This window comes from Engraulis encrasicolus, chromosome 4, assembly GCF_034702125.1.
Source record: "Engraulis encrasicolus isolate BLACKSEA-1 chromosome 4, IST_EnEncr_1.0, whole genome shotgun sequence".
Taxonomy (NCBI): domain Eukaryota; kingdom Metazoa; phylum Chordata; class Actinopteri; order Clupeiformes; family Engraulidae; genus Engraulis; species Engraulis encrasicolus.
This window is the reverse complement of record NC_085860.1, coordinates 27,832,104-27,843,437: the sequence shown is the minus strand read 5'-3', so window position 1 is coordinate 27,843,437 and position 11,334 is coordinate 27,832,104. Positions and strand designations below refer to the sequence as shown.

Genomic DNA, 11,334 nt, shown 5'->3' with positions numbered 1-11,334 from the left:
GAGGTTATGCTGAACCATCCAGTTTATTTTGACAGAAGGACTAAATGAATGCAAATGAGCCAAAGCAATTGAGAGGGATCTATGCCATTTTTATGGTACCGACTATTTATGTGGGAGAAGGATTAAGTGCTGATGCAAGAATGAGCTGTTTTGGGAGGTATATGACATTTTGCTAGTTATCTGAGCTGTTTTGCAGAAGTTTAAGAAGAATGTTTGGCCAAATGACCCAATGGTTATAGGAATGTCATCTCAGTTTCAAGAAATTAGCCAAACCAATCGAGAAAAACTGTAAAGTTATTATTTAGCATTGTAATATTCAGTGATTCTAAAGCTCATCCCATGAGCTTGCCAGTGATGAGACAATGAATGGCAGCTCACTGTGGCTGCCTGCACAGACACTGTAGTCACATCCTATCACTGTAGGTTTGAGTTCAGGCACTGATAAAAATCAAAGCAAAACAAAGCCTGTTAAAAAATCCTCACAGACAGACAGACAGACAGACAGACAGACAGACAGACAGACAGACAGACAGACAGACAGACAGACAGATAGATAGATAGATAGATAGATAGATAGATAGATAGATAGATAGATAGATAGATAGATAGATAGATAGATAGATAGAGCTCGCCAGTGATGATTCAGTGAATGGCAGCACACTGCCTGCACAGAAGCTCTGGTGACATCCTGTCACTGTAGGTTTGAGTTCAGGCACTGACAAAAATCAAAGCAAATCAAAGTCTGTTAAAAATTCCTCACTGGATCTGAGCTGATCTAATCTTGATCAAATGCTTCAAGGCCTGAAACAGGTGGCGAATAAAATCCCAAAAGTTCCAAGGATGTACTCATTCCAGACTGATCATCTGCTGTGTGCGTCACCCAAAAAAAGTGAGTTTGTCATAGTCCCACCCTTTCAGTAAAGATACAAATATGGCCTTTTGCAATCTGATTTAGAGGGACCTTTTTTTGTTTCCCAATTTTTTGCAGTGACGGTTTGCAATGATGGCTTTTGCAATGTCAGTTCCACTTTGAAGCGGAGCAGGCATAAAAGACTACCATTTTCAGGCAGAAACCTATAGAAAACAGTGGCTTGTATTTTTTATATATGCTAGCGTATGCAACTGGTATACACAGGGCTCAAGTTGTAGGGGTATACGGGCGGATGAAAATGGTCAAAAATCATCCCCCCTGGCCCTGCCGTGGCCAACCGGTAGGGTACTCGTCTGACATGCGGCCGACCAAGGTTCGATTCCCAGCCCGGGTCCTTTGCCGACCCCTCCCCATCTATCTCCCCATTCGCTTCCTGTCCACCTCTCAAACTGTCCTATCATCAATAAAATTGTATAAGACCAAAAAAAATCCCCCTCTAAAACAGGCCTCCCTTCTTCACATAGGCCCTATTGTGTTAAAATTGCACTTTTAAACAACCACATTTTCAGACATTTCTTGGGGGAGAAACCACTTAAACCCCCATTAATCACATCTCTGATCATCCCCTCTGGTTTGATTTTACAACTAGACCACTGTACATGTCGTGAAGGTGCTATTATATCTGCTCCAAATCCACGTAAGCTAAGGTGTTTGACGTCATGACAAAAAAAGCCCATCTTCTCCAAAAACACACACTTCCTCCTCAGAAGCAGAGTCATGTTGTGCATTTCCACGGGAACTGAGAAATGGGGCTTGAGTTTGTGGATAGCATGTGACACCATTTTGGGAGGGAACTAGGGAGCTAGTAAATAAGTTCTCCACTACCATTCTTTATTCAGATCTTGTAGCCATAAGAGTCGGGGCAACATGATATCTACCACGAGATCACTTTTGGTAAGTCAGTTTTTTACATAGCCTGACATGTTAGTTTAACATAGGCATGTGTAGCCTTTGTAGGTCTGTGGAACATTTTGATGAACATTAATGAAAGATCTCCCGGTTGGTCTAGCATTGTGTGTGTGTGTGTGTGTGTGTGTGTGTGTGTGTGTGTGTGTGTGTGTGTGTGTGTGTGTGTGTGTGTGTGTGTGTGTGTGTGTGTGTGTGTGACTCATAAAATGTACCTGTATAAAGGCAGGCAGTGTGCACTCCAGACGACCTACAGTGTGTGCACTCTATAGAGGCAGTCAGAGCAAAGGCAGACTTGGCATAGCATGATGTATCCAATGGAAGACATACAGTGGCATTACTTCTTATAGTGAAGGCAGACATAGAAGTTAATGGTGTCGGTATCAAGCACAGCCAAACAGTACATGGCATAGCATAATGTATCCAGTGTAAGACATACAGTGGCATCCACTACATTACCAGCCGTGGCTTAGAGGTTAGGGAGTTGGTCTTAAAGTGAAGGCAGACACTACATTACGGCTAGAGGTTAGAGAGTTGGTTTTCAATCTAGGGGTTGCAGGTTGACCTCTCCCTACATCTCCATCCACGGCTGAAGTGCCCTTGAGCAAGGCACCTAACCCCACATTGCTCAAGGGACTGTAACCAATACCCTGAAAAATAATAATTGTAAGTCGCTTTGAATAAATGAAAGTGTCAGCTCAGTGCAATGTAATGCAATGTAATTACCATTGGTCCAGGTAGAGAAATACTGAGGCACTCAAGGTTCCAATTTTTTAATTTGTATATGGCTACAATGCCACACACGCACACACACACACACGCACACGCACACACACACAAACACACACACACACACACACACACACACACACACACACACACACACACACACACACACACACACACACACACACACACACACACACACACACACACACACACACACACACACTCTAGATGACCTGGAAGCAGTGACCTACAATGTGTGCACTCTAGAGAGTCAGTCAGCGCATGTTAATGGTGTCGGTATTAAGCACAGACATACATGTACATGGCATAGCATAATGCAGGGATGGGCAACTGGAGGCCTGGGGGCCACATGCGGCCCACCTCCTCACTCAGTGTGGCCCGGTAGACAAAACATAATTAACAAAAAAAAAACAACAGCTTTTTTAAACCACAAATCAGAAACACTCCTATTCCTTCCAAACAATTTTAACAGTCAGTGAGCAGCCAACTGTCCCGCAATCTCTCATAGTTGTAATCAAATTGGTGGTCATGTGGCCATCCGATGGTGGCGATGAAAAAATGGGGCCCTCCTTATCGTGAGAGTGGCCCATCCCTGGCATAATGTATCCAATGGAAGACATTGGCAGTGGCATTACTTCCTATAGTGAAAGCAGACACTGCATTACCATTATTTAACAGCAGTGTTTATTACCTGAAAAGTAGACAACATGAATTGGCCTGGTGTCAACATGATATATAAAACTACACACACACACACACACACACACACACACCGGTACACACGTACGGTACACGTGTGTGTGTGTAAGAGAGAGAGACAGAGAGAGAGAGAGAGAGAGTGCACAAGTTCGTACACATGCATGCGTGAGTGTGTGCATATTTATCATCTACATGTAATAATTTGGTTACTTGTCAAATTAATAAGGGCATGTAGGAATATGGCTTTATGTTGCGATGATTTCTCTGTGTATGTGTACCAATGCATGTTGTACATATGTGTGACAGGAGGCACGTACGAACACTGTACTATATGGAGGTGATGGATTCGTCTGCTCCCAGGGGTAGATGACCACCACACCTCACTGGGGCAACAGTGGGGGGGTGGTGGGCGAAGACTACACCAGTGACACGGGCTATCCCTCAAGCGACCCCCCCTCATCACCAACCATTCCTACGGAGGACACAATACAGTACATCAACCACTAGCATTTGAGCCATGCAGAATACCTCAAACATACGGTAGCCTATGTTCTGCAGCGTGCACTTCAACCTGTAGGATCATTAAGTCCTACGGAGGACACTTCAACCAACAATGTATGTACAGTCCCAGGAAAAAGTTTGTACACCCTTTGAAATATCTTACTTTTCTGTCAAAATTGATCATAAAACATGGTCTGATCTTCCCGGAAATCTCAAGAAGGAACAATCAGAGTCTGCTTTAATTAATTCCACCCAAACATTTACATGTTATCATATTTTTATTGGTCATAAGGCCATAACATTCACAGGACAGCAAGGCATAAGTAAGTACACCCTTGCATTAAGTAGGTTTTAACCCTCAGTTAGTTGCAATATCATCAACCAGACTTGTCCTGTAGTTGCGGATCAGATTAACAAAACAATCTGTTTGTATCTTGTCTCCCTCTTCTTTAGATAACTGCCTCTCGTCAGCAAGGCTTGTGGGATGTCTGGAGTACATAGCTTTCTAGACTTCATGCCATATAGTCTCAATTGTTTTTTGTCAGGGCTTTGACTGGGCTATTCCAGAATGTGTATTTCATTATTATGAAGCCATTCTAAAGTCGATTTGCTTCTAAAGTATGGGTTGTTGTCACATTTCAGGACCCATACTCTTGTGTGCTTCAACTGTGTGACAGACTTCCTCACGTTTTTTCTGTAAAATATCACAATAAACTTGAGTTCATTGTTCCACTGATAATAGCAAACTTTCAAGGGCCTGGGGCAGCAAGGTAGCCGCATATAATGATGCTCACGCCACCATACTCAGAAGAGGAGATGTAACCAAGAATAGCTAAAAATGGGATTCATTCTGCCAATCTAAAATTAATGGGGTTTCTGTCCAAAAAAATATTGCTGCACCTTTGAGGTTTGCAAAAAAGCATTTATATGCTTCATAGAATTACTGCAAAATATTCTGTAGACCAACGTTGAAACCAAAGTTGAATTGTTCAGGGGAACACACAATGTCATGTTTGGAGGAGAACTGGAGAAACACACCTTCACCAAAACATCATCTCCACCTTTGAGTATGGTGACGGGAGCATCATTATATGCGGCTACCTTGGTGCCTCAGGCCCTTTTCAGTTTGCTATTATCAGTGGAACAATGAAATCGGAAGTTTATCGAGATCTTTTACAGAAAAAAAGTGAGGTTGTCTGTCACACAGTTGAAGCACACAAGAGGATGGGTGCTGAAATGTGACAACAACCCATACTTTATAAGCAAATCGACTTTAGAATGGCTTTATAATAATTAAATACACATTCTGGAATAGCCCAGTCAAAGCCCTGACAAAAAAACAATTGAGATTATATGGCATGAAGTCAAGAAAGCTATGCACTCCAGACATCCCACAAACCTTGCTGACGAGAGGCAGTTTTCTAAAGAAGAGGGAGACCAGATACATGCAGATTGTTTTGTTAATCTGATCTGCAGCTACAGGAAACATCTGGTTGAGGTTATTGCGACTAATTTAGGGTTAAAACCTATTTCATGCAAGGGTGTACTTACTTATGCCTTGCTGTCCTGTGAATGTCTTATGGCCAATGAAAATATGAAAACTTGTAAATGTTTGGGTTGACTTAGTTAAAGCAGACTCTGGTTGTTCCTTCTTGTGATTTCCGGGAAGATCAGACCATGTTTTATGACCAATTTTGACAGAAAGGTAAGAAATTTCAAAGGGTGTACAAACTTTTTCCTGGGACTGTATTCTATAAAGGACTCTTCAAACAGCAGACGCTGCTCTACACAAACACTACAGTAGCATCTGATCAACAATGAAGATACCTTCTATGACTGAAAAGTTCCCCAAAGAACCTCCACTTTGCTGCTGGATGAAGCCCTAAAAGTTATCTGAAGGACCTGTTTTAGGACTTGTTTAGGACTTGTTTTAAAACGAATACTGAGAATGTTCCATTTGGAACCGCAATACTCTGCATGTAACTCCTGTCACTGTTGTGTCTGTGTGACTGTTGGGTCTGTCGGGTCGGGTTGGGTCGGGTCAGATCTTGCCATTGGTTGTAGTTTACTTGGTTACGTGGCCAAGGAGTCAGTGAGTGCCATGGTGGCCAACCTTCTTGCCCCTGCCTAAACTTCACATTACATCACCACACTGTGTTTCTGTGTGTGTGTGGAGGGGCAGAAGATGGCGAGGCCAGATGGTGTTCAGTGAGGCCACGGGGAAACACTCCTGTGTAGTACAGTGTGAATAAAGACTATCTCATATACAGCTCATGTGGAACAGTCTCTCTGTGCCATTAATGTGTGATATCTACACAGAAAACACCAGAACTCCTTGACACCCCCCCCCCCCCACACACACACACCCTGACACACACACACACACACACACAGAAACACACGCACACACACACAAACGCACACACACACGCACACACACACACACACACACACACACACACACACACACACACGCACACACGCACACACGCACACACACACACACACACACACACACACACACACACACACACACACACACACACACACACACGCACACACACACAAACGCGCACACACACACACACACACACACACACACACACACACACACACACACACACACACACACACACACACACACACACACACACACACACACACACACACACACACACACACAAACACACGCACTTTACGAAGCTGCATCAGGCATTTTGCCAGATACGTAAATATTACATGAAGAATGTTGACATCTTTATGAAACTTCCCTATGTGGAGGAACAGTTTCATTCAGTGTGTGTACGTGTGTGTGTGTGTGTGTGTGTGTGTGTGTGTGTGTGTGTGTGTGTGTGTGTGTGTGTGTGTGTGTGTGTGTGTGTGTGTGTGTGTGTGTGTGTGTGATAGTTTATGGTGAAAGTGCAAAGGTTCTTCTTTGTTTGTTTGTCTGTACACACTAAGTACTTCTCTCTGGAAAGAGAAAGATTCGTTTTTCCGAGTCTTTGTTTGTAAAGGTGATGAAATTCTCTTTTTGTGCACATATACGTTTCTGTGGCTGATCCATTTGCATTGTGAAGGCCTACCTAGAACTGACCCATGACAAAAACATGAAGGGCAGTGGTTCCCAAACTTTTTCAGCAAGGACCCCCTTTTGGACTGAAGAACATTTCTGGGACCGCCCCACCCATCGTAGCAATGGATTTCTAGAAATATTTGCATACAAACTATTAATGGAAAATCTAACAATATTAATGGACAAAAAATTGCATATATATAGGTCACTAATGTCCACTAATATTGCTAAAAATCCACCAGACAGCAAATGTATTAACCATACAATTGAATACAAGTCCCTTTTGTCCGTGAACCCCCTTCAGTACCTATGCGACCCCCAGTTTGGGAGACATGACAATAATCAATGAAAATTGGAAAGACCAAAGGACATTCTTCTTCTTAGAGATTTGCAAAGAATCTGAAACTGAGCTCTCACACTGTAGTGTTAGCTACAATAAGGTATAACAATACTGGTGCAGAATGCATCGTTACAATTGCATCATTGCGAAAGACTCATAGCTTTCAAATGCAGCTGCCTGTATAATGTCAACACACACAGGAAGAACATTTCAGAAGACGTTACAAATCTTTTTATTATTTTTTTTCATCATGTTTCTGTTTTTGGATCATAGCCTATTTTTTTTTTAAGTTTCTGGTTTCGTTTCTATTGCACAATAGCTTTCGTTTTCCCTCTAGTAGTTCAAACAAGTTCAAACAAGAAAAAAACACTGCCCTCTAGTGTATTGCAAGTGAGTGAGCAGATGTCCTGGAACACACCTCACACAAGTGCAAATAAGGACACAAGGCAGAACACTGAAAACTTCTCATGTGTGTAGTATACACACACAGGAAATTAAATGTGTTTCACAAAAATAAAAGCAAAGAGCTATGTACATAGAGGACAAAACTACTGTAAAAGGATTGAAAAGAAAAGCGAAAGAGGTAAAAACATGAACAAACCATCAGAGAAAACTTTCAGTTTAAAGTACAAAGTTCAGGGGTGTGTGGATGTAGACTGTGTAGGGGTGGAGTTAAGTGACAGCCTTAAATTCAGCTCTCTCCAGTCTCACCGTTAGTTCTCCTCTACTTGCCTTGCAGTTTTGGGTCCTTGTTGGACTTGATTTCATCATGGTGAGTGTTTTACAACATACCCTAATATATAGGGCTAATTACAATAGCAATTGAAGTCTTATATTTGTCCTCATGTACTTGTCTATGTTGTTATTGCTGTCTATATATCATGACTTATGCTTATTATAGATAGGTCTACAATTTGTTTGTAGGCCTAAATATGCAAAATAAATGTTTTCATGTAGGGTAATCCGATTATTTTTTACGTTTTATTTTTATTTTTTAGTATCTATTTTACTGCCTATACGCAATGCACTTGTCCTATCTATTACAAAGAACACAGTATTAAGGGGGTTTTGGGGGAGGGGGGGCGAGGAGGCTGTGGATTGAACGTGTGTGAATGTGAGTGAATGTATAGTGCTGTAATGTATTGTCTTGTATTGTTTGAATTGTCCAGATGTAAGGGGACCCTATTGAAAATGAGATGTCACATCTCAAGAGGCACTCCCCGTAAATAAATAAATAAATAAATAAATAAATAAATAAATAAATAAATAAAATTAGTATCTGACCTCCACTACTGCTTACCTGTCATTTGAAACAAAAATGCATAGTAATAATCTATTATGTTTGGTTTCAGACTATAGTCAGTATGTAACTGCTGTTCTGATCAATATCTTATTAATAATAATCATTACGCCATCTAGTGGTATAAATATGTATTATCGTCTCAATGTGTGTTATCATTGATGGCAGGTCTTCCTGACAAACATCTCCTTATATTGTCCTCTGTCAAGCCCAAAATATGATTTCAAACTATGATTTCAATTCCCATACCCTTCTGTTCAGGCAACTGAGGAGGAGGACAATGATGATGAAGAAGATTATGATGATGAAGAAGATGAAGATGGTGCTGGGTGAGGAGCCGCTCCCAGGGGTGGACCACTGTCACCTTTAACGGTAGGCTTGTGCATCACTTAATAACAAGGCATTCCACAAAAGAAGTGAAACTTAAATAAATCATTAACCATAATAACAATAATTTTTATTTATATGTTCAACTACTGTATTACCTAGCTTCGTTGAAATGAAACTGGGCACTGATGTTGTGTATGTTATGTTGAATGTTGTATCCTCTTCTTTGAAAAAAAATCAATGATACAGTATCATGATATACAAGTCAGTGTAAAAAAGAAATCTTGACCTTGTTCGTAGGAATACTCACTTATGTCTAACTGATAAATCAGGGGTGCAAATAAAGGGGAGGTGTGGTCTAATGGTTAGGTCTTAAGATTAGCGTGTTGCAGGTTCGAATCCCACCCCTACCACACTACATCCGTGAGCAAGGCACATAGCCCCACATTTCTCCAAGGACTGTAACCAATGCCCTGTAAATAACTTAAAGCCGTGTTGGATAAAGTCAGCTCAGTGTAATGTAGTAAGTTAATGTAATATAAATCAAACCCTTCTGAAAAGGCTGGGCATTAAAGAGGCCGAAATGGTGAAAATTAATATTCATGAAAATCCATCATCTGTTAAGCAATGCTTGGCTTGTGAACAGGTCTAAAATGGGGTATGGGAACGGGGGTGGTGATGATGGGTAGTAGCCTAACATTCCTCATTCATCTTCCAACTAACTCCATGTAAACTTCCTCCTGCTGTTTTTGGCCCTCCTTCTTTTGGTCACAGAGGCCAGTGGAGCTAAGCAGAGGAGTGACGCCAATGGGGACAAGAACAGACACCACCTTACCCTGGAGAGGCAAAGGATTCTGGGATGCTGTACCGACCTTGCCCAAAGATTGAAACTCCAGGGAGCAGAGAGCAGCTGGTCCCTCTCTACTGCTAAAATCATAGACATGTAGATGTAACAGTAAAGGCTTATAGTCTATACTGTATACATGTAGGCCTGTATGTCTGTGAAACAGCAAACAAATGGAGGTGCAGAAAAAGGACTGGACTTGATTTGTCATAGATATTGTACAGATATCTGTGGTATCCGTGGACAGCTTTTTCACTGCATGTGTCCCTCCAGAGAAACTGCACTAGCCTGGTCCCGGCCATAGTACCTGTGACGCGGTACAGAATGGGTCCTCAAGTCTTCAAGCTTTGAGAGGAACCCAGGTTATAGCCAAAAGTCTATGAGAGTTTCTCGAAAAGTGCCGCCTTCCTGGCCGGGAGATACTGAGCGCACACATGAAGACACACAGCCAGATTTCAGATTGGCTGATGGCAGACCCTTGGCGAGTCTGTAAAGTGTGCTATATGCTTACAATAGCCTACTGCATAAAAGCACACATTGACCACTAGTAATATAGTAACTAGTTAGTATTATTTTATACTTACCAAAGCCCTTGTCCCTGTTGGTGGATCTTTTCTACTTGGTTGTGTGGAGGGGACCCTAACATGACGCAGACTACATTTTATATGGCATGCCAATAGTTGCTGCCCACATGCTTTGACCATGTGAGGCCTTGTAGAGTCAGTGGCCGTGTTCAACATGACGTATGAAACGACTGAAACATGTGTAATTCAACCGAAGCACTGAGCACCCTGTTGTGTATCACAGTGAACAGCGGTTGAACGTGCCCAAACTGGGCAGCCGAGTATTGTAGTGTGAGCATTGTAGCGTCACTATATCATAGCCTTGGTCATCATCTACATACTAACTGACACAACAGTTATGGCAGTCTGTTTATCTATCTACTGTATTTTAAGTGGACTTAGCTCAACTGTTGACTGTGATCTACATACTAAAGTAACTAGCCATAATGCTATTTGGAGGCTGCTCCAAGTGTCTGTGGGATGTTGAACGTCTGCTAGGGCCACACAGTAACTCCCCATAATACAAAATAAACAACACAGAGAACTTGAAGTCTGGACTCTTGTCTTCTGTCTTTAAATGTGTGTGAGTGAGAGCTGAGTGGTCTGACAGAACAATGAGCACAGAGCCCTAGTTAGGGAACCATTAGAAAAAGACATGGAAAACGTACATAGCTGTGCAGGTTGGCCTATACACATTTTGTGGAATTGGATCCTTTAAAATATGTGCCGGAAATAACCACTCATTGTGCCCATGTATATTCTATGAGGAAAACGAAGAATAAGGCCAGATTTAAATGTAGGCCTATATTTGCCACCATATAAGAATTGTAGGGCCCAAGTTCAATATCTGTATGTACAGAACAAAGTCTCTAAACAGCGAAAGTGACGGCAAAAGATCAAATCGATGGAACAAGCATTGATGATATGCTGTATGTGATGCGTGTATGTAGGCCTAACACATCAACCACAAGCAGTAGTATCAGTAGTATCAGTATTCAGTAGTATCTCAGACTCTGCTGACTCAGATGATTCTTGTTGTATCATGTGCTATGCCCTCTCAGTGGTTTCGTTTCTCTGTAAAGCACATAACAATTAAAGGT

General features: G+C 41.8%; 1 long non-coding RNA gene across 1 annotated transcript; it reads left to right on the top strand.

Moving 5' to 3' along the window:
• Nucleotides 1–7,878: 7,878 nt before the first annotated feature.
• Nucleotides 7,879–10,784, top strand: LOC134447570 (uncharacterized). The gene is made up of 3 exons (XR_010034612.1): nucleotides 7,879–7,972; nucleotides 8,762–8,872; nucleotides 9,602–10,784. It is a non-coding gene; the product is annotated as an uncharacterized LOC134447570 (long non-coding RNA).
• Nucleotides 10,785–11,334: the final 550 nt, after the last annotated feature.